The sequence below is a fragment of the Cebidichthys violaceus genome, unplaced genomic scaffold, assembly GCF_023349555.1.
Source record: "Cebidichthys violaceus isolate CVI_PGR_0920_01 unplaced genomic scaffold, fCebVio1.0.p SCAF_24, whole genome shotgun sequence".
Taxonomy (NCBI): domain Eukaryota; kingdom Metazoa; phylum Chordata; class Actinopteri; order Perciformes; family Stichaeidae; genus Cebidichthys; species Cebidichthys violaceus.
The window spans coordinates 5,364,509-5,392,090 of record NW_027176417.1 but is presented as its reverse complement, the minus strand read 5'-3'; the positions used below and the strand labels follow the sequence as shown (position 1 = coordinate 5,392,090).

General features: G+C 44.6%; 1 protein-coding gene across 1 annotated transcript in view; it reads right to left on the bottom strand.

Annotated features, from left to right (window-relative positions):
• LOC137878928 (gamma-aminobutyric acid receptor subunit alpha-5-like) overlaps window positions 1–27,582 on the bottom strand; it is a 152,679-nt gene that overhangs the window by 103,710 nt on the left and 21,387 nt on the right. The gene's annotated exons all lie outside the window — the stretch shown is intronic.

Below are 27,582 nucleotides of genomic sequence, written 5' to 3'. Positions count from 1 at the left end.
TGCTCGAGAAGAGGTGGGAATTATTCTCCATTGTTCAATCAAAGTCACTGTAATGAGTTCACTTTGGAGTGAGCTATGGGGCGGATTCCATCACACGTGGACCGGACACATCTATGCTCACGCTTGCCTTTAAAAGAAAGAAATGGAAGATGTTGTTTTCTAGTTACCGCTCATGACCTCCGGTAGACTAAGTCCCCAACCAGCTTATGCTGCCAATTCACTCAAATTACCAATAACGTCTCTATGAGCTGTGATTTAATATCAACATTGGATTTAGCAGCTAATTATGAAATAGGAATTTAAAAAAAAACACTTTTAAATAAGCATTATTGCATAAGCGTAGTAAATTAGGATGAAGATGTACTCTGTTGAGGCTGAGAAATGGCCTCAGTACCTGAGGTAATACGCATTTTGATTCTTCAATTAGAAACACAGAGGGTTCTGTATTGAGCTCGGCATGAAGTTAACGGGGCGATAGCGTAAAGAGAAACAGGGAAATGTGTTGTTTGTTCTCAGTGTGGAGTGAACCACACTGGTGGTGGGTGAGGCGGAGGGGAACGTCCAGCAGCTCAGAGCCAACACGTCCAGACTTTGGCGGGACGACGGCGAGCGCTCTGCGTCGCTCCTCCGTCCTGATTAAACGGCCTCATCGATTGAAATGCAGGACTTTTCCGACCATAAATATGAACGTTCACTTTCAAACGACGGGCGGCAGAGAGCGGTCACGATTCCAGAGTTAAATCACGAGCCGTCGCCTCTGGACTGCTGCGTCTTCATTGAGTCCAAATACGTCTGCGTTTAGAAAGAGATTAAGTTGTTGCCAAAGCTGAAATAGGATTTTTAGGTCACGCCGGGAGCAAGAGCTTATTCTGAGGATGTGTACAGGAAAAGACAAGTTGATTTTTAGCCTAATTCACCCCCAGATCGCATCTATTCTCTGTCTCAAAAATCTATTAGTTCTGGGTCATACAAGGGTAAAGATGTGATTTTCTGTTCCTGGTGTGAATAAAGCCCGAGACACCCGGCACATATGAATCCCAAAGCCCCCCCCCCCGCCTTCCTGAAAGAAAAGCTCTTTGGCTCAGACTATATGTCCATCACTGAGAATTATGCGAGCACCAGTTGGCTTCTTCCTCCGTCAATGTGTCACTCTTTCCCTCCTCTTCCTCGCCGCTTTTCAATCCGTCCCCATTCTCTTTCTTAGCGGCACAAAAGGGTCTATAGCGGGCCGTCTGAGCGGCAGAAAGGACCTTAATGTTTTCAGGAAGCCGGTGACGCCTCGGCCATACCCGATGCGCCGCGGGGCCAATAGCGGCGCTGCGTTTCCAGCGATCTGCTGTTGGGCCCCAACGTGAGCGGACTCGAGAGCAGCGCTTGATGGCCGAGCTCTGCTGCGGAGTCCAGAGTCAGCCGGGCCCGAGACGAGTCCCCCCCCCCGCTGAGGATTAACAATGTAACAGAAGCACACTGAGCTGTTGTTGTGTAATGTACGCGTTGTTTTTGATTATATCTGTATGCCGGCTTTAACCCTTTGGATACAGAGCAGAAACAGCCCGGAGGATGATAGATGGATATATATCAACTTCCAGGACTTCAGCAGCTCTGTAGAGGTTTTATGGAAAATAAAAACATTTGCCACAAACTGGAATCTGTATTTTCGGTGCACAGATAGAGGATGTGTCGACTGGGACACGTTGAGCCTTAGTTCTGTCCGAGAACGTACTGATGGTAGAAAACAAACTTTTTATTTTGTTTATGTCACTCCCTTTCTTTGTATTTTATTTCTCATGCGATGGATGTATTTTGAGATTTGGCCAGCAGCGTTCCAAACACGCTCCGGGTGATGTTAACACAAAATATGATGTTGCCATGGAGTAGGTTGGCCTGAGCCTGTTCAGAGGCTGTTCAAAGCGCTTTGAGGCAAATAAAGACACTAAAACAACAATTTAAAACTATAACAATGAAAATAGAACAGATACAGATAATATACAAATATAGAAATACAGTTAGAGCTCAGTTATAACCACGGATGTACAGCAATCACCCGGGTTACTTGAACTTCTTTAAAAGTCTAACTTTGATGAGGATGACGCAGAGTTTAAGGCGTTTGTGTGGTTTTCTAGCAGATTTAGGGAGAGTTTTCTGACCACTCAGGAGGAGGGAACATTCAGAGTTACTTGCAGCCGGAGATTAACATTTATAAAGTTGGCGAAAAACTAAAATCCTCTTCTAGGAAATCCAAAAAAAAACAAACGGCGTGAAACATTTCTAATCAGTGAAATGAGGGAGCCAAAAAAATCACTTGGCATGATTAAAAGTAACACCTCAGAGCGAGAGAACATCCTCCTTGTTGTGACAGCTCGTCACACTCGAGCTGACATCCCGTGTTGCTTTGTGAGTTATGATTTCTGCAGACAGCAAGAGGTGGAGGAAGTGACCCGAAATTTCAAAAACAAGATTGTGTGGCCTTTACTCAAGAAAAGAAATGACGTCAACGCGGCGACGCCTCGCCACATGAACACCTGCCATCCACGCGGCACGAGTGAGAGAGACGCCTTCGTCAACGCTCCACCTCGAGGCAAGCGCTTCATGAAAGAATAATAATAAAAAGAATAGTTTGTCCGATTCTCCCTGTAATGCAAATCTGTGCTTTGAAAGCTGCAACAATACTCAGTGAGTCACTGAAGCAGGACTTAAGGTCAAAGGCTTCTGCACTACGACATTTGTTCTGCGATAGTTGAGCATTGAGAGTCCAGGCAGACAACAGCGAACATAAACAGACTCCCACAGACCTCTTCACTTGCACAATTAAAACTATTCGGCTCAGCAAGTTCATTAAACCGCGTGGGCGGTTTTTAATTTTTGCATTTATTAGGACAACATTGTCCCTTGTTCTCGTTCAGGTTTGACCTTTTTGTTTTCATTTTTAAAATGTGCATCACAGGGATGTGCAGGTGCACCAAAAACGATTCCGCTGGTATAAAGCACTCGCCACTGCAGCAGCAGGTGTCGCATAAACGCAGCACTGGATTCTGGGTTTGAACAGGGAAGAGAAGAAGCCAGTCTTTGAAATGTAGCCGAGTAGAAATGAAAAGATTGCTGACATTGAATAATTTAAGACTGGGAGGAAGTGCGTCACAGGACCTACAGCAGCAGACAGAGGCCAGAGAACAACGTCTGCTGCAACAAACTATACAATGGAACCAGGATCAATAGATGTTGTGCTAAAGTGACGGAACGCAGGATTCATTAACTCAAAAAAGTGCGACTCTTAACAAGCAGCAGCGAGAGCTTTGTGTGCTTTTCGCCCCAGGTTCTGCCTGGCAACATATGGGCTGCTGGAACTTCTCGGTGGAGGTTTGTTGGGCGTGCGTGCAGCCTGAAAGAAAAGCTGCAGGCACTACTCAGGGCTGAAAAAACCCTTTCACTGGGGCACCACCGGTAGCTCACCTGTTAGAGCATGCGGCCCGGGCCCTTTGCTGCATGCCATCAAAACTATCTCCATCAACAAAGCAGAAATGACAAAAAAAAACCTTGTCTGCACATTTTGTAGGAGGTATTAAGAAATGCCATGATATGATAAGGAAGCGATTAAATATATGGGGAGAGATGCAACCTTTGTGGAACATTTTATCGCCCTTTTTGTTTACATTAGTTAATGATCTTTTCATTTTGATCCTAAATTGGCTTCACAAAGCCATCTGTACAGGCTGTTTCAATACGAGTCTACAGATGAACCATAAATCATCCCTCTGACCTTTAGTAACGATGACAATGGTGGTTTACAGATACACGTGAGGAATTATCAGTGCGGGTGTTATAAATGTATATGCCATAAACGTTGGAGAACGTTGCACTCCTTCTCATCTAAAGGTCTAATGAGATATAGATAGATATACAGACGGTGTTATAAGCTACCTGTGGGAGTGGAAAACGAGGCTCGTTTACAGAGCTTTCAGTTTATTTTTCCTTCTGGCTGAAGAACCCCCGAGACTTCACTGTGTCCCCATCTGAAACTAAACCTGCACCTTCTTGGTGCCCGTTAACGCCACTGCCGCTGAATGTTACCACGTCATCTGACAACAATGTCCAGAAATGCAAATTCCTGTCGAATCCCTGTCGCCGATCGGCATGACATCGGCCTCGACCGACAGCAGAGGGAGCCACGGCGTGCTGCCGGAGCTGCAGAGCAGTCGAGCCCTAACGCGTGTCTGTCCACCCACCCACACACCCACACACACACCCACACACACACACACACCCACACACACACCCACACACACACGGCATGAGCGGCACATTAAAACAAACCACATGTGATGGATGACCCTTTTGTTACATCTTATTATCCGCGTCTTCAAAAACTAGAGCAGCGACGAGCTCGCTCCCCTCTCTCCGTCTCTCTCGCCTCGGTTTGTTATTGACCCACTTTGCAGCGGCCGTGTGAAGTTTGGCTGCCTGTCATCGCCGGATGAGGGAGGGGAGGGGAGGGGAGGGAAGGTGGTGCTGGTTGGGGGGCAAATGACGTGGCGGGGAGAAAAGTTGTGTTCTATAAGGAGCGCGGGGCGGAGATTCCAGTGACAGCGGTGTGCTCCTTCCACAGAATCTTTTGATTTTTTGAGCGGTAATGAGTTCAGAGCCAAAAGCTGCGATCCTGCTCCAGAAATGGCTTCCAACCTCCCCCCCCCCCAACACCCACATCTCTCTCTCCATGCCCTCTGTTGTTCCTCATAAACTGCCATTTACAGAGCTGAAATGGCAGCATCTGCTCACTTCGGAACCCTCCTCCACACTTATCTTGTCATTTTCTGTCTGTAAACAAGGGGGTAGGGGTGGGGGGGTGGGGGGGATATTTGGAACACAGGCTGTAACCTCTCTACAGAGAGCGGGAGACCGGGGAGAAGGAGGGAGACCCGCCGTGATAGAAGGAAGGAAAAGGGATGTGTATCATAGCAACTGGTGTCTACACCGTGCTCAAGGCTGAATGTGATGTTGTTGATTAATGTCCTTAAAATACAGGATCACAGACCTCATTATAATGTTACTGACAAGTATGGTACAAGGCAATGTTTCTCACTCGCTTTTTGTTTTAGAGGTAAATTAAAGGATTCTTTGGAATGCACAAGGTTCAGTAAAAGCAACAACACGTTTAATTAAAGCTGATCTTAACTTTTCTTTTATCAACAAAGGATAAATACTTATTTTCACTTATTGTGAAAAGGGTCGCAAGAAGTAACAAACCCTAAATGCTGCAGTGCACACGGCTCTATGGAGGGTTTGAGCATCTTTTAACCTGCAGCTACAACGTGGGCTTTACTGGTCTAGTCCCACCTCCCAGTGCTGCTTCCATCAAAAGAAGCTCCACTGCAGGCTACTGCTCATGTAATGGACCATTTCTCAGTATATTGTGTATACTGTACTTTTGCTCTGAACTCAGTAGAGCTTCATCCTTTGAGTTAACATACGTGCCGTTAGTTATCATGAACTTGATATTCTTGTGAGTTTTTTATATTCTTATCAGTAGAACTGGTTGATATACCTGTTGTGAAACAGTCTATGCTTTCATCATGACACTTGTGATCCATGCAGCAGCTGAGTGCCTGCACACAGTACGTCTTGTATGTTCACATGTCCTACGCCTCAAGGATAAAACCCATATGTCTGTTGTTACGCAGACAAAGCACGTCTTATACTTTACTACCATGAAAGAGGATGTTCCAGTACACAGGCCCTCACCTTGATCAGAACTCTGTAGTGCACACTTCTACGGTCTGAGTGACTCTGTAGAACTGTGCCTCTTCTCTGGCCAGAGAATTAATACTTTTGAAAGACAAGTTCTGTTTGACAATATTCTTCATTTTAGCTTAAAAAGACTCAACAGCGGGTAAAATCATTTTCCCAAAAAAGCTCTTTGACGGACAAAGTTAGCGGTTAGCTGGTGAGCATTTAGCAGCTAAAGAGCCAGGTGGGTCCATCAGGTAGTTGGTGGAGACCAAAACCGAGGGAAAAATACTAAATACTGGATTAACATTCGTCCAGAACTGGATGGCATCCAAAGATCAAGTGTAGCCGATCATGTTGAGTTGTGTCTGGGTTTGCAGACCCAGTATTCTCGAAATGACCTATATTGGAGGATTCTGCACTTCATGATTTATGTCCAATGTTACCATCAGTGTGAATGTAGAAAGCAGAGTTGTCCATTATTACCGGTCTTGTCTGCCGGTTCGGGTCTTAAAGGCCTGGGAACAGGCCGGGTTCTGGTCTCTGTTCTAGAGCCAGGCAGAGTGCAACAAATACGGCTGAAGAAGTCGTTAGAAACACAACCTTAGAAGGAAGAAGACTTGTATTGCACAAAATGTGCAAAGCCGATGCATCACTTGGCATATGGCCCTTCATGCTTAATGTACAACTGAAGGACAGGCAGCCTGCTGGATCCTGATAGCGACACTCATCATGAAACACGCACAATATGAGTAACCTCTTGAATAAATACTAACTAAGAAATTAAAAAAATGATATTAAATCTTTAGAGTACATTTCTAAGATGCTGAATAATTTATTTTCCGTATTCATTTCCACTCATGAACAGTTGTTCAGACATCCATAATGTATTATTATTAGGTTTGCCCCTATTTCTTAATTGAGTCAATTAACAATTACTTTTTTCGATAAGTTGATTAATGAAATTATTAATTGTATTGGCTATTCTAAAGAGCGTTTTGTTAAATTCAATTATCCAAAATAAACATCAAAAACTGATATTTTATATGAATACACAGGTGCTCAAAAGGTTTGCCTTCACCTGTTAAACAATGTTGTTCCATTGTAACAGTATTACAATTACAGTAGTATTGTTTCTATTTTAAATAGTTTTGGCGTCAAAAGAAGGATTAAATGATAATTGATTTTAGTCGATGTCCCTGCAGTGTTATATACCAGATACACCGGGGGATTACTGCTGTGACACCCCCCCCCCCCAAACACCTTTCCAATTAGAATTTGTTTTGCAGTCCATAAAAGCAGAAGCAACCTTAGATAATTACAGAAACACAATGGTGCATTTGGTCTCTGAATATTTTGGGTAGCCGTATTTCTTTGAGCCCTCATTTTATGATCGCTTTCAGATGAACAAATCAGTGGTCATGACAACTAATATACTTCATTTAAAATCAATTTACAACGTGGCAAGACTGTGACAACAATGTACAAATGTCATACACACACACACACACACACACACACACACACACACACACACACACACACACATATACACACACACACACACACACACACATATATATATATTATGTATACACAAACACATAACTGTTTATCTCTATGACAACATGAAATATAGTAATTCAGTGCTGAATGCAAGAGAATGTCGTTATGGATAAGTTGATGACAGCAGCTGTATAAATATCATGTTTCTATTATAGTAGTTGAAGTAGGTGTGTCCTCCACTCAATGTAGAAACATAAGTAATAGAAGTGAAGAGTAGAAAGTTTGATCATCTCAAATAACTTAGACTTGTGAAAACAGAAAGGATCGGTTACATTTTGAGATTATTCCATCTGTGTGCCACGCCTCTTTCATTTGTCGCGGGTGCTGAAAAGGCCGGTGTTTAATCGCTCCTATCTCCTCCGGCAAGCCTCCTCGCTCCTTCAAGATGGAGAGCCGAGATCAATTTCAGAGTCGAGAGGCAAGGAGACGAGGAGGCAGAAAATCAGGAAATGAGGAAGGCCCCGTTTGTCACAGCGACCCTCTACCTGAACTGAAGAATCTGTATTTTCACTGAAGCGTCGCCCAGGCCCTAATTATTATTCATCGCGGTGATGGAAAAGGTGGACTTCGGGAGGGGGGGGGTCACTGTCCTCTCAGAACTGGCTGAACTAAACCAGCGCATGACTAATTCTTGTGGAAATAGAACCCGTCCACATCTGAAAACCCGGCACAGTTTTGTGGCAATCATTATCTGCTTATGATTCCCTCGGAGAAGCGCACCGATTTCACAGCCGTGTTTTTCAAAGGGCGAAGCGACGCGGCCAAACATTATTTATTTAATGACAATCCTCGGCTTTCAGCAGATGCCAAAGTGGCCCCCTGCTGTCGTCGTTGTCGACCGTTTCCCTCTCCGTCTCGCGGCGGCGGCTCACTTTTAATTCATTAATTCAAGCCACTCTGTTATGTCTGTCCCTTGTTTTCTAATCTGATGATGAAGATGCAGCTATTCAGCTCGGGCACTCTGAAAAACCATCCGCTGCAATTTCATTTGAAGACTCATCCTACTCTTGAAATCAGTTTTGTGTAAGATATTCCGTGCCGCTCTTCAAATAAATACAATTAACGTCATTTTTATTTCTTTGAGAAACTGGCAATCGGCGTGATCCATGATGGGAGAGAAAGTCATGTAAAGTTCAGCCTCGACTTTTGACGCGTGTGCATGTGCATGTGCGTGTGTGTGTGTGTGTGTGTGTGCGTGGACGCGTTTTGATGCATCTGACTCTGAACCGTCGTTTGCCATGTTGCTGCTCTCACTGCAGGCGGTGAATTAGCTATCGTATTCTGCAGCAAACACGACTCTGCGTCAGCTTGTCCTCTCCAAACTTTATCTCCACTGTCAAGGCGCTCGCTTGTTTAATCATAACTGTCTCCCCGTCCGCAGTAATTGTTTCCACCCAGGAGGGGGTCTTCAGAGGTTTAGGAAATTGGCTTTTTATGCTGCATTAGTTCTCTTGCCATTTATTTGTGTCTCCCCCGTTTCTGTTTCTTCCCCCTCGCTCCGTTATGATATGGTTATCTCTCGCTACTTCACTCCCCTCCATCAATCCCCCCCCCCTCCTCTTGTCCCCGTCCTCTCATTTTTCTCTGCGGTCTAATCAGCTGCATTTATTCCCACAAACAGCCCGTTTCCCTGTTTGTGCTAATGAACACGATTCCTCGGTTAAATTCCACCTTCCCAGAAGCAACAGACATTCTATCAGCCCAACAACAGTCTCGTCCCGAAGACACAGAGGCGATCGTCTTCGGTTGAGGAGGACAGAGGAAGGAAGGAAGGATGCTCGACCTTTTTGCATGCAAAAAGCGGTGGATGACACTGTTGCGTAACTGAACTCTGGCTCAGTTACGTGTTATTTGTGAGTTAATATTTGTTTTTTTGTCACAAATATTTCATATAAATAGAGAAATTCTCAGTATTGTGCTGCCACTGCATTAGCAGACACAGCGTCGGTGCAGAAAGTTGTTACGAGACTCATAACTCACCGAGATAAGAGGAGCAGACTGAAGCTGCTGTGAAGACATCCGTCTCCTGAACACAAAGAGAAAAGAATCTATTGAATGTAGTTTCTTTCTATAAACCCACGGCCTCCCTTTTGCATTGAACACAATACTACCCCCGTCTCTCCGTCTGGTTTGTTAAGTCTGATATGACCTCGTCGAAGTTTAACGAGGAGAACATTCTCTGCATGACTTCACCGTATTTTTCTGCTGTATTTTTTTATCCAAATCCTGGCTTACTGACAGATTCTAAAAGCTGAAAAACCTTTGACTGAACGGTGTCATTTCTCTCTTAGTTCATCATACACCCCCCCCCCAGGTTTCACACCGCTGGCGTTTTTAAATCGCGTATTAGACTCAAGCAGAGGAAGTCGCGACCCTTATAAAGCTGCTTCAAGATTACCTCAGATGATTGACAGGTGCCAGGCTCTATTTATTTAGCCATTTAATTCCCAGAGGAAAACAGAATCTGTGGCACCGTTTTCCCCCAAAACAAGTGTACACGATTGTCAGAGCTATGTTGTTATAATTAAGGTTTTGTTTCTATGGCGATTGCGACATTTTGTACATCTACCTACATATTTATGTAAAAGAAAGCGTGGACTAAAGTTGTTCGAGGGGAACTCTTTTAATCAGGAAGATGCGTCGGCTTCTAAACCTTTTACTCGTGCTGTTAAGAACTGAAGCCAGCCTCTTCGTCTCTCTGTTTTTGGTCCAGCACTTCCTCTCCCTTTTTTTTTCCCTTCTCTCTTTCTGATATTGTTTGCTTTATGCCATGTCCAATTATTTAACGCATTTCCTGAATAGAATTCATTCAGTCGCACAATTATGAGGCAAGTCAAGGACAACTTGAATGGCCCTGGATAAACGCCAGGGGAAGAGAAATATTGCAGAAGGATTGTAAATCGTTGCCGGGTTCTGTGGACCCTGAACTGGGGGACCGGTGGACCCCTGTGACCCTGTCACAACAAGAAGCCCCCGTTTTGTCCGTATCCACATTTCTGAGGTTGCTTGTTAATTCTGCTCGTCACAGCATCCTTTGGGGCTTTGTGATCATCAAGATTTCCATTAGGCCAAAAGCTTAACATCTTCAGCATCTAATGAGATCCATTCCTTTATACACCTGGTCCGGGCCTCATGTAAATGAGAGATTCTTTCATTTGTTGTTCCCCCTTCAGCGTGGACCCAAAGTGAACCAACGTTTCTGTGGGAATCCGGCTCATTACAATAGCAGCCGACCGTAGCTGTGTTATTTCGGGTATTGACCGGGGGTTGGATTGGGATTAAGGAGGAGGGGAAACCACACGGTTGGTCGGTGTCTAATGCAGCTCCGATTTAATTCTAATGTTCCCACAGAACATTTTCTTTCAGAACAAATATCATGGATTCATGTCCGTTATTAACATTTTAAGATGAAGATTTCTTTACCTCAAGTTTGAATGTTCTCGGAAGTAAAAAGCTCTTTAGAAGCATTAAAAAGTTGTATTCTTATGGAGTATAATGAACTATTGCTCAATTCAATACACTCAGAGGTTTTGCTATTACAGCAAACTTTAGAGGAATATTGCGGCATAACTGACATTACAGAATTGGTTTACTTCTAATAGCTTAGCACTGTAGCTAAATGCAGTAGTTTAGCATTTAGAAAATGTTCTGTTCTATGCACAGTAGACGCCGTTTACGAAAAGTTACTCGTTTTAAGTAACTCGTCTTTTTCAGTCGCTTGGAGGAAGAACACAAATACAGACGTATTACGGTCTCTTAAGTTGTTGTTGTTAACAGTTGTCTTTCCAGCAGATGCTTTCGGTCGAATATGAGTGCACAGTTCTGGGAAGTAGGTTGGATTTGCGACTGTATAGTATAGGATTCAGGTCTGGTTGAGATACCAAATGCTTTTGTACCGATGCGTAATGCTCCCACTCACCAGCACTCAGGTCCCCCGGTCAACTTGTTTCCCATTATCAGTCTTTTAAAAACACATTTTGAAATGATAACAACCACACCACTTTCCATCGCTGACTGTCTCTTCACCTCACACTGTGATAATGTGGAGTAGATTAGCTTGTAGAAATTGCGTCTCAGTGATGCTATCGACAGGCTGCTGCTCCTGCCTTGCTTAATAACCTGTGCCTGTGGGAGTGCAGAGGTAACATCTCCCCCCATAGAATAGAGAACAACCTTGAAAATAAGATGCATGTTAGTCAGAATAGCAATTTCAATAGTTCAGCTTGGTAAGAGGGGCCATTAGAGAGCCTCACTTCTTATTTCACTTAAATGGAGAAATGATGGTGCACCATGGACGTACGTGGATGTGCAGCCGCCACCCTCCGCTGTCTGCTGCCTGGCTCTCGTGTCCCTGACGTCTATTACGTTTGAGAAAATGAGGGAGACAAATGGAGGCTGATATGAAATATTAATGCTCAGTATGTCCAGGCCCCTGGTTGCTCCTCCCCTCGTCCCCGATGAGTTCTCTCTCTTTTTCCATCTCATTGTACAACAGCACAATTCTGCCGACACCCCCACCACCCCATTCAGTGCCTATAGGTGGAGAAATTAGTCACAAAGGTACATCAAACTCCCATAATTGCTTTTTTAAGGGCAAGTCTCTGGCTGCCACCGTACAAGCTTTCTTGCCACTTTTATTTTTCTATTGTCCCATCTGCTAAGTCGATGTTGTGTGGTGGAATCAAACAGCAGCCCGTCCACTGAGACCGGCCGCTTTCTCTCTTAGCAGGATACAATAGAGCCCACCTCCGTAACCCTTCCTATGTGGGACGGTTTCTATTCATGTTGCAGAAAACGAGCGGTCGCACAATGCGTCTCTGTCGCCCAGCATCCCGCCGGGGTTCCAGTGCAGTGGTGATAAGGCACATTTTGCTGTTATGCTGAAAGACATCCTCTCTTTTATTTCTGATCTGACGTGGATATTTTGCGCGATTACAGCAGGGACAGGATCGGCAACGCTTGCAGCTCTGTGAGGCTGCCTGAGCATTTTGAGTTAAATGCTAACAGGCAGGTATGTTTACCATGTTTGTTTAGCGTGTTAGCACGCTGTCATTTGCTAAATTGCCTTAAAACGCAAAATACAACTGAGGATTATCCATTTATCAACAAATCTAGCCACTGTCATGAAACCCTTTAGCAAGACTAGCACCTTTTAGCTGCACATCTATACATGTGCAGCCCCCCCCTCCCCCCTCTCCCTGCAGTGACTATACTTTGCCAGAGCAGTGGTATGAATATTAATCATTTCACTTCATATTCCTGCTCCAGTAGCAGCTAAAAATATTCCCTCATGCATCCAGCAACCCAAAAAAGAAATGCTCTAATTGTGTTCTTAATTCAAGCTCACGCCCATCTCTCCATCTCTCCATCTGTCCAGTCCCTCCATCCCCCCATCCACATCGTGGTCTTTGATCGTGGGAAGCTGCAGTAACTACTAGGAGCCAGGGGGCACGGGAAGCATGTGTTCAGTCTTCAGATGCAATGCTGCGCCTGTTAACGCTCCACATTTCACCGTTGTGAACACCCTGCACCTAAAACCACCCTAAATAATGTGTCGGAAGGAATTTTTTTTAATTTTATAGAGCAAATTTGGAGCAACTATGGATTTCGGAGGGATTTGGTGAGTAAAGCAACAGCTGGAAGATAAGCAAGGGGGTAAGTTATCATCAATCAAATAGACATATTCTACACGTCTTTTCAAATTCTGCCAATTTTTACGGTACTTTACAGCCGGCATTCTTTTCCATCCTGAAAATATTTCACGACTTGTGACAACACTTCACTTTAATTAATGAGTCTACACATGTCAACAGTTCATGCAATAATATATGTCAAACTTCATCTCCTCCATGTCCTAAAAACAGCCACAGAGGTAACTGTCAACATCTGCGACGTGAAACACTCGGCATAGATCACTTCACGGCCCACTAAATGAGACGGAAATTGAATGTTGTGTTTTTGTGGTGTGATTTCTTTAAACTAGGGCTCCTTCATTACCAAAACCAGACAGCGATGAAATTATAACATCTGCTGTACAGGCATTTGATTTTCTGCTTGGCTGGATACGAGAGGAAGAAAACAGCTCGTGAACCTGAGGAGCGTGGGTTCGGATGATTCCACGGACGTGCGAGACCGGACCGCTGACCTCCGCACGGTCGTCGGCCTATAAGCGCTTTCATCTCGAAAACATGAGACGGTGGAGGACGGCGGCCCAGGTGTGCGTCACGCCGATAAGCTTCCCCCAATTCAGCCGCCCGCTGCCCTCCCTCCCTCCCGCCTCACCTCCATCTGATCCCCTCCTTATCCTCGTCCTTTGTCTGCCTCCCCTCACTCACTCTCTTTCTGAAGCCCAGGTATAAGCCCAGATAGGACGGAGTGATAAGAGTTGAATAAACCCCAGGAATTAATTTTTGAAACATCTCTCCCCTCTCACCCTCCCTTCTTCTGGCTTCCTTGCTATCTTCATACTCTCTCTTTCTCCTTGAGCAGCTCTCTCAGGATGGCTTACAAAAACCCTCTATAATAGAATATTTAATCCACCAAGCAAAACATAGTGAAATTAGAGGCCACTGTCTGTCTGGAAAAAGCAAGGCCTACCTATATTGATCGCCTCGCAAAAGCAGATATTCCCAAGCGGTTTACTTTAGCCTCTGCAATTCCAAACCTTTGAGGATCTAGAATCTGTCCACGAGATCAGAACCTGCCGGCGGAGTGCGTTTCTTTTTGCAACAACGAGTCGAGATGAAGCAGGATTTCATTCCGCTCTTTGCAAGTTTGAAGTGACATGAGAAGAAGTCGCACTCAAACTAATATTAGACTTCCCTCCACTCCGCCTTAACCGGGCGGCTCCTGGGAGACGTGGCAGAGGCGGGACCTGACGAGCGGGAAGCGTCACCCACCGCATCCCGTGGGAAAGTTACGTAAGGACAGACGCATCACTGCGGGGGTGGTATTGTTGCTGGTGTCTGGGGAAACCACGAAAACATGAAGATATTGTGGGAAAACTGTCTTCTTCTGTAAACTGAAGTCTTGCTCAGGCACATTGCACGGCATTGCGTAGTGACTCCCCTGTTTGATGTTTTCAACGTGTGCATCTATGGATAATAGCTAAACAGGTTTTATTGTGTTAAAGATGAAGATGATTCATCTTCCTCATGACGATGAGACTGCTGTGTTGTGTTTGACACAGGAACAAGACTAAGTGGGGATTCAATGCAGGGGGCTGCGTGTTGTTTAAGGTTGTGATGAATTCTGAGGTTGAACCGATATAATGTTAACCATGTTCACATTCATCATCTGCACATTTTATTGTGTCTTAATCTAATTTAAATACTTGTATATATGTTCTATGTGAGTGTAGCACGAAGGCGCTTATATTTCATCGTGCATTCCAGTGTTGTAAAATGACAAATATACGAACCTTGTAATCTTGTCGGCATGCTAACATTTGCTAATTAGCACTAAAAACAGAGTACAGCTGAGGCTGTAACCTGATGGAGCTGGATTAAAGCTAAAGGTAATTACAATTCCCCCCGTGGGAGACATGAAAGTCCGCAGCTAAATTCATTGCAGTCCGTCCAGTAGTCGTCGAGACATTTCATTCAAATCCACAAATGTCAAACCCATGGGTTGACAGAGGGGCATCACCAAAGTCAGCAGGATTCACCATCTGGGAACCACGACTTTCCGTACAAAATTCTGTATCCATGCTATAGATGTAGAGATATTTCACGGGGCCAGTTCAAGTTTTAGCCTGCTGGTGGTGCGCAATTAGAAGTCAGGGGATCCCCAAAGTCTTTAAGAGCCATCATCTGGGTACCATGAATGGCTGTACCATATTTCTTGGCAATCCATTCAACAGATGCTGAGACACATTGACTAAAATACAGATAATGTCAAACTCATGGTGGCGCCAGATGACAAGTCAGGGAATCACCAAAGTCAGTAGGATTCAGCATCTGGGGACAATGAATGTCTGCACAGAATTCCTTGAAAAACCATCCAACAGTTATTAAAAACTGAAGAATTCGGCTAATCTTATGGGGGCAGGATCACAGTTTGGTATTTTTGAATGTCAGCTGTGAATTTTAGATAGGATAGAGAAATCCAGGCAAAATGTGTGTCAAACATCAAATCCAAATGGAAGGTTATGTAACACTAAAAACCATAGGAACAGAGAATAAGAGCCACTATTGTGTGAGGAACACTGTTAAAAAAAACATGAATTTCAAATCTCAATCCACATGCCTCATACATAACTCATTGGTGTGAAACAAAACATACCCCCCCCTACAAAACTAAACTGGAAGGGTTCCAGCTGTTCGAGGCAGAGAGGGACTTAGTGGTGGCATTGTCAAAATTCAGCTTGGAAAACAGCATCAAGGTCTGAGCAGAGTTCAGCTGTTCAGTCATCTTTGTTGGTGAGAGGCTGGTGAAAAGAAAAAAAAAAAAGCAGTAGTATATTTTTGAGCTTATACTTTTTGCAAGCACGCATGGAAAGGTTCCTTTTGTTCACTACCTGGCCTAAGAACACCTCTGTGTAGGCGGTAGAGGACGCACACGCACACGCGCGCACACACACACACACACACACACACACACACACACACACACACACACACACACAGTGACATTGCACAGACGGCATACATAAATCCTTTTTCCACAATGCAACACAACCACTGATAGTTTAAGCTAGGTTATCTTGGTTTGTTTTCCGAGCCACATATTCAAACAATTCCTTCAGGTCGGAGGCAAACTGCCGAGCTCACTTATCAATGGTGGAAGGCACACGACCGCAGCTTTCTTCCCCTGTATGTACTGTCGAGTTCCCTCGTCTGTGGAAATGCGCTTCACGCTTGATGACCTCAAGCTGATTTTATGGCAATGCATAGGTTAAGTGCTGCCATAGAGGGGATGACATCAGTGCCCTCCTACTTAGAATGGAGGCCATTTGGATTTATTCACTGGACATACTGGCACCAAAGGGACTTAATGAGGGCTTTGACATTTGCTCCCCTCTCTAATAATTGTGCTGTTAGAGAATCTTGGGCTTGGCTATAACCTTCTTCTAATGGAACTGTTCATCTGTCAATGGGGTTTGTACTGTATAATGTGTCCGACCTCGTGGGCGACCATTTTCTACAGACAAGGACAAAAGGGGACGCAGAAGTTCAAGGGTGTCGTGCCCTTTGGTATATGCAGCACAGATTTTTCTTTTCATGCACAAATTTCAGCAATGAGAAGAAATTGAATAAGGAGTGGTGAGCCCACGATACAACCTCCACTTTTTATTCTACACTACGTACATTGCTAGATTATCTTAGCACAAAGCTCACTTATTGACACACTAAATCTATTGGCAAGCCGTTTCCTCCCGTTTCCGACCTAAGCTAACGCGCTGCATATTCATATTTGCCGTACAGACATGAGTGATACCCAACTTTTTCATCTAATGGTCGCCAAGAAGGTGACTACATAACATTGAGCAATTCCTTAATAGTAATTTAGTCAGTGTCTCACTGAGAGTGCGAGGCTGTGGCTACTTCCTAGAAGAAGTACGCAGTAGTGGAATACCCAGTGCATACAGAACTATCACTAGAAATTAATTGTTTAGTATTTTTTTCCAGTAATCTCCTGAAACAGTACAATGCTAAGCTTTAACGTACATTTAAATAATTGTTTTTGAGTCAAATGTGGTTCAAAGCACCTAAAGACATACATACTGTGTGTATAGAAAAAAGGCATCACATTCAACAAAGACACACTGTAACAGAGATATTTGAGTTCTATTGCATACTTACAAATCTTAGAAATTGAAGATAGACAGGAAAAAGTTCCAAAAGGACCTGAGATCAAGACAACCCAGAGTTTAAATAAACACAAAACACTTCCAAGCTGTCAAAAAAAAGTGGTCTCATGACCATGTTTGGGACAGCTACCATGTGTAACTACACAAACTGTCACTGTAATCTTATCTGTCGAGATGTTGCTGCATCAGTGTCCCCGAGACAAACCCCCGGTCCATTTATTTCCTTCTTGGCGAATAAAGTTATTCCACATCTGAAAGGAAAGACAAATTCCCATGTCTCCCAGATAACAGCGATTGACTCGTTTACCACACCGAGCGAGAAGAAAACGTGATGGAGGCCGGCACGGCGAGCGACACATACATCACACCGCGGCGCCACTTAGAGCAAAACACACATAGCGGCGTGTGCTCGTTAACCTTTGGACGGGCGTCTGTACGCGCGTGTTTGTCGGCTGTCCTGCCGTGACGGATGAAGCTGAGGATGACAGAGAGTGCCTGTCTCCAGCCGCCTATGCGTTACAGAAGCCTCATGTGCAATACCTGCTATCCTGCACACACACACACACACACACACACACACACACACACACACACACACACACACACACACACACACACACACACACACACACACACACACACAGCTGGACAACAGATCAAAAAGGTAGGAAACATTCACCATAAAACTACTTGTGCGTTACACTCCCGTCACAGATTCTGTGTGCAAGAGAGACAATGTAGAATATATTCATGAGGAACATTCTGCAGAACATCACAGGGCGCTCGACAGGGAAGCCAAAGACACCGTGGACGTAATTAATAAGCAGAGGAAGCGGCAAAACAACAACAACAACAACAACAACAACGACACACAAATTGGAAATCGAAAAAAGTGTGTTTGCGTGCTTCTACGTGGGCGGCTGCATGCATTGCGGCAGATCTGTGTTTGTGTCTTTACCATTGTGCCGGTCCCATTGTAAATCCATTCTCTCATCCCCCCCCCGTTCTTTTCTCTCAGACTAATGTACATAAACAACACAAGACAAATCACCAGAGAGGCTGAAAGAAAGTGGAAGCAGCCGTTCTTGCACTAATGTTGCTTGGCAACCAGACCAAGGTGATTTAGTAATTGAATGCATTCTGCGAATATTTGTTTTGAAAGTGGCGTGTCCGGCGTTAAACCTAGTAAATGTCTGAGAACATGCATCAGGCGAGTCTGTTTTTCTGAATTATTTTAGGTGCAAGCTTGGAGATGCAGGTTTGTGGGTGGTGGACTGTAACTTTAAATCCTCAGGAGGACTATTTGGGCAAATCCAGGCAGGGGAAGTTAATGAGTAATGCACCTCTCTTACAGCCTATGTGTGGGTTTCCTTTAACATGAACCCCCGACACCTCCAGGGGAACCGCAGGACGGCCAGCAGCACGAACCTGCGCTCGTATCGGGCAGGACTTTGGTTTAAATATGCTACATGTCTGCATCAACTCTAAGGCAGTTCATTAAAGATTGAAAACATATGTTTAAGGTCTGAGAGCAGCACAGATAGAACCTACAGAAGGAGACGGCAGCATCACTGATGCACAGCAGACGATCCATCTTGTATTCTGCCTCACAGTCTTAAAGCTGTCGTCTGTCTTATGGTCTGCTGGTCTGGAGGGATCATTTATTTAACAAATGTTTGGGAGCTAAAGCCAACCTTCACTTCCATTTCACCAGCCAAGGCAAATATGAAGTAAGTAATGCAGTTTGCAATTATATCAGAGCATAGAAACCAAATTTAACAAAGGGAAGTATGAAACATAACCTATATGAGCCAATAGTGAGGTGACAGCGTTTCAACACATTGCACCATCCTTCAATCACGAAGCAGCCTTTAATTCACTTCCTTTCTTTTGTTACAGTTGCCCTTTGAGGTATAGCTGAAAATAGCATGTGAGAGCAATTTCTCTTCACATCTGTCTTTTAGTTAGAGTTAGCGGTCGCTAACGTCAAAAAGCTAGTCAAGGACACACAGTGTGTAAGCCAACAGAACTGACCCAGCAGAATCTCTGCTCCACAGCTTTATGACACGAAGAAGGTCGTTCTCCTACAAACGGTTTCAAAGCACTCATTAGCCTGTAAGAAACATTTCCTTTGCTTTTATCACATATAGCAGTGTATACAGTCCTCACAAGTTAATTGGTAGGATGTAATTAATTTGACAGTGAGAGAGTGCTCGAGAGACGCCACGCGCAGCACCTTTGAGGTTATGGGGTTAGAGGCTAGAAATCAATATAATCAATGGAAAGTCCTCAAGGGTACAGACATAAACACATGTGCAGAACATGTGGGGTATTAACTTCAACTATTGAACCCTATTAACCAGTACTGGGATGCAGAAAAATATGTGGAACAAGTGAGTACAGTAAGTGAGACTGACAGGAGTGAAACCATAAAAACATAATCTTCTATTTCCTTTAGTGAATAGGATTCTGGCTCTGACGTTTACCACCAGGTGTCACTGTGAACTCACAGCAGCCCTCCTCCCCCCCCAAACCGGGCAAATCCCTCCCCCTCTTTCTCCCGTCTCTCCATCCTCTCCCTCCCTCCTTCTTTCCCTCTAAAACAAAGTAATTGCCTGCAGCACAGTTCAGAGTCTCCTACTCTGTCTGACGCAGATCAGGCTCCATCCAGTCAATCATTATTCTCCACCACAACGGTGACTACCTCGCGCGGTTCAAGGAGTCACGGAGACCTGCCGTTGACACAAGTACGCGTGGGCGCCTCAGCGCGTGCGTACATGTAGTCGGCGGCATCCGTTCCTCTGTGCCGTATGTTGAACCCGCACTTTTAGTAATCACAGAGAGGAACTGTGGGATCATGTCCTAGTGTCAGACATGACAGACATCAATCTCCTGTGATCCGTGCGTCACTCATGCATCTATAATTCAAAAGGCAGCCGGTCAGGGGTCTTGGCGGGGTCTACTTGCAAAGAGAGCGGAATTTTTATTAATATTGATCCGTTTATTCATCTAATTTGTTTTGTCTCTATTGTATGCGCATTAACGAGCACATGTGCAGTCTGTGCATGTAGAGTATGAGCCTCTGTGACTATGTATTTAAGAGTGCTGTACATTTTCTTTACACTGCTAAAGGTCTTTGGAGGGTCCTCCTCTCCTGATTTTCTAATATCTGTCTGACCAAAGTGCTGTTCAGAATGTTATTGCTCTGCAATTTGAGACCCGCATCACTTTCTGCTGACGGAGAGAAAGCGCGGGCAGAGAACGATAGACTGAAAAATGAAAGGGTGTGAAAGTGACAGAGTTAGAAGTCAGTTTAGCCACTTATTCAACCTGTGGCGGGGAAGACTATCTCTTTTTCAAGGTAAGAAGCAGCCAAGAAGGCAGCAAATGAAAAAGCAAGGTGCTAAATCCTCTCAGGGAGCCTTTGCGCTCCGGGTGAAAGAGACTGACAGGCGTAAATCCAAGTGAAACCTATGATCTCTTATGGATCTCCTCAATTTAATCTGGCTTCAGTCACGATCAGGAGGGGAGATGTAAAGAAAAGGTGAAAGTGCTCCCAAGTTATCAATAACAGTTGGCCTGTGTGAGAGAGCATGGGAATAGACAGAGATGGTCAGCAGCCTGCAGCGAGGACTGGATGGCTTCATAATATAAAAGAGCTATGGAAACTATGGAGGAGGCAGAATTGTATGTACTACTGTCAGGATAAATACACACACACACACACACACACACACACACACACACACACACCGCACTGCCACGTTCACAGCTGTAACGCTACTGCTAACTTCCTACTCACTGTCATCGCCGGGCTTGGCGGGAAACGCTGACAGAGTTCGCCAGGCAGGCACAAGCTAACTGATACAGGGGAGAGGGCGCATGGGCATTTAACAAGTTTATGCATCGGGTATCGCTGCAGCTCGGCGGCTTGTTAGGCACTTCAACCGCGGCACCCAAGGCACTGATCTTGTCGGTTATCGGTTAATGATTGGTTCAGAAAACACCTGGGTTTGGGAGTATCTGTAATAAAGCAACATGACCTATTGTAGAGAAGAAAACAGCGAGGAAGAGAGTGATGTGTGGGAATGGCAGGGGGAGTCAGAGTTGTTTTCAGATTTACAGAGCTAGCTGCTGTATGCTGCTGTCAGAGAGAGGGAGAGAGGGAGGGAGGGAGGGAGGGAGGGAGAGAGCAGCAGAGGGAGGCCTAATTAACACAGAGAGCACCAGCATCCTCAAACAGAGCGAGAGATTCTGATCCAGCAGCATTATCACTCTGCCATAACACTGCCAGTCCAACCTGAAACCGCACCGGCGAGCTGATAAGCACCCCCCCCCCCCCAAAAAAAAAAAAAATCATCGGAGGTCATGACTTACTGCTCCCTCCTGAATGTACAAGCAACATTTCCTGCATAGCAAGAGGCCCCACATGGCACATCATCATCACCAGAGTTATTTCTGCACTATATCCGCAGATGCAACATCAACATCAACATCATCATCATCATCATCATCATCATCATCAAAATCTCAACCATGCAGTAGCGGTTCAGTATAATCTTAAGAAGTGCATTCATTTGTGTTAATGCTGTGCTTTAACTTGTTTCTCAGGTGCTGCTTTTTAATTATAATATCTCTCCCCCCCAAAAAAAAACAAAACAAACAACACTTTTAGAGAAGCTAAATATGTATCCTCGACGTCAATCCCATTCCATTAACGCGAGAGAGAAAAGGGCTCCAAATACAGAGGTGACCACGGGGAGGAAGAGAGGGCTGAGGAAAAAAAGAAAAGAGACTGTGACTAAAAAATGTCACAGCAAATGGAGGCTGTTAAATATGCCATTTGGTTGGCCATTTTTCTTCCGACATGCTGAGTGCATATTTCTCTTTTGGCTCTCAGGGACACGTGTGCCTTCATACTTCTGCTTCCTGTCCTGCCTATTCAAAATGTTATTTCACTCTTCTGTTGGATCAGAACAGTGCGACCTCACCATTACGCCCCCCCAAATTCTAAATGCGGAATGACGTTTTGCAAATTGGTATTACCTTATTTGCATGAAATTGCACGGGTCTCAACTTCTCCCTCCTTTTTGCCCCCCCCCCCCCGGTACGGTTCACCGCGTCCTAGCTTTACCCTTGCTGGAAGAGGGGTGGCAGTAAACTGGCCGTGGAAATTATCACCAGGTTGCAAGTCTGGTATGAAGATCATGTAATGGCATTTGGTTGTGTAAGTGGCCCTCAAAGGGAAAAAGGCTACAGAGTAGACATTTTCAACACTAGCACATGTAAGCCAGGAGTTTGGGTGATGGCGGAGGAGGACGGCGGTTCAGCCAGCAGCTGGCCGCGACGAGCCAGACTCAACCATTGCTGAGTCTCGCTTGCTGCCGCCCCGCTTCTGGGCATCGCCGTCACCTTGGACCGCACTCTGTCCAAACATACGAGTCCACTCCCCCTGTTTTTCTGTGATTGTGCCCTACACTGAATGCTCATTAGCATTTTCCCCTTCCCCATAACTGGCCTGCAGTGCACCCATCTGTTGACTGAATGTTGTGGAGCCAGGTGTACATGTACGCATTTGTTTGCTCCTTTTATTTGGAATCAAATTGTGTTATTAATGCTAATTTGCACTGTGATGTTGGCCACAGTCAGAGCTTGTAACCGCTCTCTCACTCACACACACACACACACAGAAAACAGTCAATGGCACTACAACCAGCTCAGCTTTCATGTCAGCGATCATTATGTAAGGAGTAGGTGGCAGTATTTTTTTTTAAAGTGGCGGTATCTCATTTTGGATGGCAGCCTCTCTCCTTTAAAGTTCACTACATAGGGGCCCCTGGTGCAGCTGGTTTGAGAGGAAGGGGACATTTCTTTTGATTTTAGGAATCAAAAGAACCGGGGATTGGAGTGCAAAAAACACCAGACTTGACACCGAGCCATATCTTCCTTAATTCATTTCATCAATCCCGCCACAATATTGTGTCACCTGCGCGTGAGATTTAACCCATATCTCACTGATTGTATCACAGCGGTGACTGCTGAGATTATAAGAGCAGCTCACTGGAGATGAATGCGACAAATTGCACAATACCACTGCCAATTACTGCTGTTCAATAATGTAAACCCATGGAGACTCTGCCCCCCCCCCCCCACACACACACACACACACACACAGACGGGGGCTGCGTACAGGAACAATGACTGTAAATCAATGCTCTGTTTGTTCTGGATGGCAGTCTCCACCTGCCCGTGTGGTGTCGTTTATTTGCCTATTAGAAAAGAGGCAGCATGTTGTGTCATTTGCACTTACGCTGTGAGAGAGAAGCATATTGATTATGTGTGTGGAGATGTACGGAACGCTCCAGCGAGACGGAGGGAAAAACTGGTTAAACGCTTATTTATTAATGCAGGGGTGTCGCATTGAGAGGGATTTGCCTGGATATATAAAGTTAATTAAAGTACAGCAGTGGTATTATTAGTGAAATGTACCGACAGCATCGAACGTAAAAGCACTTCTTTCGCAGAAATGTGGCCCCTGTGACTAATACACTACTATATATTACATTATTAGATTGTAAATACTGATGCAACAATGTGTAAGTAGTACTTTGCTGATGTCGCTGCACCAGGTGGAGCTGCTTTGAAAGTTCAAAAGATAAACCTGAGAGTATTGATTGGAGATGGAAGAAGAAAAAGCAGATCTGCAGCACAAATGTATAATGTATGTATTTGCATGTTTCTCTAATCTTTGTTGCTTTGAGAAATATTGGACGATTAACAAAGTAATGTAATAAACTAGGAGATGATGTTTTGGTTCGTTTGTCAAAAGGATTATTGAAAAATTCTTTCCTGAAACTTGGTAGAGGGGTGCAGAAGAACGTTACATTTGTTTTGGCCTCGACGGAGGTCTGTGTTCCCCAAATCCCATTCTAGTTAATAATGAAAACAGTAATTAATGTTCGACAAGACAATTTCTAAGTTTATGTTACTTGTAAAAATCTTAATCTGAGAGTAACCAGTAAATTGTAACAATAGTTGTAAACATGGAAATACAAATCTACGCTCAAGTACGGTACATTGGTTATGTATTTTCCCTCACTGATTTTTGGGAATAAATACATTTGACCTCATCGTAGCTGTGACAGGAGACATGTGGAGGAGCCCTGTGACAGATATGTGGTCCTTGGGCAGAGCACATGCACACTTCATTTAAAAAAGTTTGCAGTTATTGACTTTGTTTGTTTGGTAGCTTTTGGGCCACAGATAAGTCTATTTGCCTGAAATACCAAAAAAAAAAAAAAAAAAGAGAAAGAAATAAGTAAACAAAAGAGGTAATGGCAATCTGACGATCACAGAAGTGGAGCCTGGCTGCAGAACCTGTAATCTGTGAAATCTATTTATTGAGCGAATCAATCACACTCATGAGATGCTGTCAAACACAAAACACAACTGAGGTATATGAAGTGTTGAATATTAAATTCATACGCGATCACTTCACTGGCAGTAACCTATGGTGGCAAGACTTCAAAATACATTTACAACCACTCCACCTGCCACACAACTACACCCTCCCCATGTCTCAGAGGCACATCCTCCCCTGCATCACTCAAGTTCATCACCCCACTCACACACAGCAGCCACTTCCCCAAGAAAACAAATGCACACATGCAAATACAAGCTCATCCTCGCACCTGAGAGTGCACTCATGTACATATCTGCACACACACACACACACACACACACACACACACGCACACACTCGCATACGGTCGTCATTCCACTGCTCATCTCTATTCCTCTGGCTGTCCGGTCTAGTCCAGGTTGGTCCTCTGGAGAGTGGAGGCAGGCTGAAGCTGTCCGCTCTGCTTACTATCATCGTCTGGCAGCAAACCTACAGGGTCAAACACAACTTCGCTTCCTCTCAAATGCCTCAGCGGGGCTTGATTGATCCCGCTTGGCACCGCGGAGGCCAGTGGAATGGAGAAGGGGAACTGCAATCGTCTGCAGATCTGGCACCAGATTGGGGTCAGATTGCTATCAGGGATGGATTGAGTTAGAGCGACCGATTGACGGACGGGTTAGGATTTGGGGGATGTAACAATTATGAGCGCCTGATAGCGGTCTCGGGGCTGGTGCATGTTTAACACGAGGCAGTGAAAACCACTGGTTTAACTTTAGCTTTCAAAGAAGCAGAACTATTTCAATCTGAAGCTAGTGACCATGAAATAATTTGTCTTTTTATATTCTTAATAGCTGCCAAAAGAATCAAAACAGGTTGGTGGTACATTTGCTGTTAGGTTGAGAATGTAAGCGAGAGAATGTTATTCAGCCATTTGGAACATAAGAGAAAAAATATTGTTGGCTGTTGGCATTCAAATTCCCGGACCTCCTCCTTCATGCCTCTGATCAGCCCTGGCAGCAGCCGCGGCAATCCATCGCTGCGTGTCCCAGAGAAATGCTTAATGAGTGGGATCAGTCAACAGCGACTGGCAGCCAGGCACCAGTTGGGTACAATGGCAGTTGTTGGTAAGCGTCGATGCTACAAACTAGAGAAGCATCTCTGGGAGAAAACATGTGCGATTAATGTGCACATTGATTTATTTTTGTGGGACTTCATATTAGAATATTGACATATTTAATGGAGGGTAATGGAGGCAATGAAGCAGTTCTAAATGCTGATATATACAATGAGGTGAATGGTCATCCCTAGACATGCATTATAGAGCTCAGCTCATAAACTTACATTTTATCATAATTAACTACAATGACCATTATGAAATATCAAAGGAGTTTGTACTGTATAGAGTAGAAGAGATATAAATAACATGGACGTCTATGGGGATTTCCTTTAACTACTAAAAAATACAATTTTATTCATTGCTAATGAGAAAGATAATCTATGAATTTAACATATTAATCATCTTACGGCTTCATGACTGTAGGCGGAGATACAAAACAAGGATGTTTATAAAAATGTAGAGCTCATAAAATATGCATTGCATGCACATCTTATGAAATTACAGGAAACTGCCTTAAATGGTGCCCGTATTGATACGGTATATGCATATATTAGAAGATGTTATCATTCAATTTGGATTAGATTTGCTATTGTAATGTTTCACGTTTCCAGGATATCATCAACACCTGAAGGCAGGATAATAGAGAATGTAAAAACATTCTGGCGCTACATGTTGACGTGCAGCATGTACATTGCTCTGTCAGTTCCAGTGCGACGCACACAAATTCATTTGGGACATTTGCCCACGGGGGACAATTCATTTTCCAATCTCACTCTTCCTTTGCTGGTCTGCAGGTCCTCCATGTTTTAGGTCCTCCGTTAGGTCAACTTATCCGCCGTTAGCGCTCCAAAATCAGCCCGTAGCTGTCAGCTCAGCGCGGAAGTTAGAATGAATCAAAGTAAAGATGGCAGGGGGGGTAGAAAGGTGGACTCATTAGATGTGAAGAACTTGTGACCCCCCTCGCTGACACACACCTGCATCGAGGCCCCTATCAAGACTATATCAGCACTTCCAAACACCTTGGGATGTTTTGAGGGGATGTTGCTGGACTCGCCCGTGTGGACAGGTCAACTGCAAATCCAGATGGCCGGTCCACCTCTTGACACCGGAGTGGCCGCAGCCTCAGAGAGAGGCTTAAAGGCCTGTTATCACAGAGAGGGAGCTGGACTGTCTTCAGGATGAAAGCTGAGGGGTTCCAGTCATTAGGCGGCCTCTTCCTCCACAGACAGAAAAACGTTTGATGGCCTCAATACACTCGTGTTCCTCAGCCGCATGTTGAAATCACAATACTTTCTCATGTGCCCTGCGCATTGTTACAGCTTCTTTCGTGAATAAAAAGACCCAGATATAAACTTTGTAGCCCGGTGATTGTGTTTCCTGAGTGACCGGTGAGTGCCTCATCATTCCTCACACTCCCTCAGGCTGAAAGGGAGCCTGCAGTGACAACCCAAACAACGTGAATCAGGGGACGGAGCAACAGTGCATCATTAGTACACTGTTGCCATGGAGCCCATGTTGTTAAAAGTAGTATCTACAGTTGTTACATACGTAGGAGCTGGTGAAATAAAGAGTAACTTTTTTTGGCCCCCGGTGTGGCAATCCGGGCATATTGAAGCAAGCAGAGCAAGAATGGAAGGTAAAAACCTAGTTCAGGAAGAAAAGAGCTATTCAGTCAATAGCCTGGATCCCGCCCTGTGTTGACTCATGTTGTTTTTGCACATTAACCACATTATCGCTAGAATTTGTCTTTGGGGCTGCCTCCCCAAATTCATTGTCACCAGCGCTGGTGGCAGGATGGTTTGCGAGCTGTTTACCCTTCCAGGGCCGCTTTGCTAATGGCTAACTGCAGGCAACCAGTGTCCAGACCACAAATGAGCAAGTGTTTTTACAACATTGGATGACACAAACCACTGAAACCACTGCCAGATCTCTGACTCATGAAGCTGGAGTCGTCACGTGGCAATT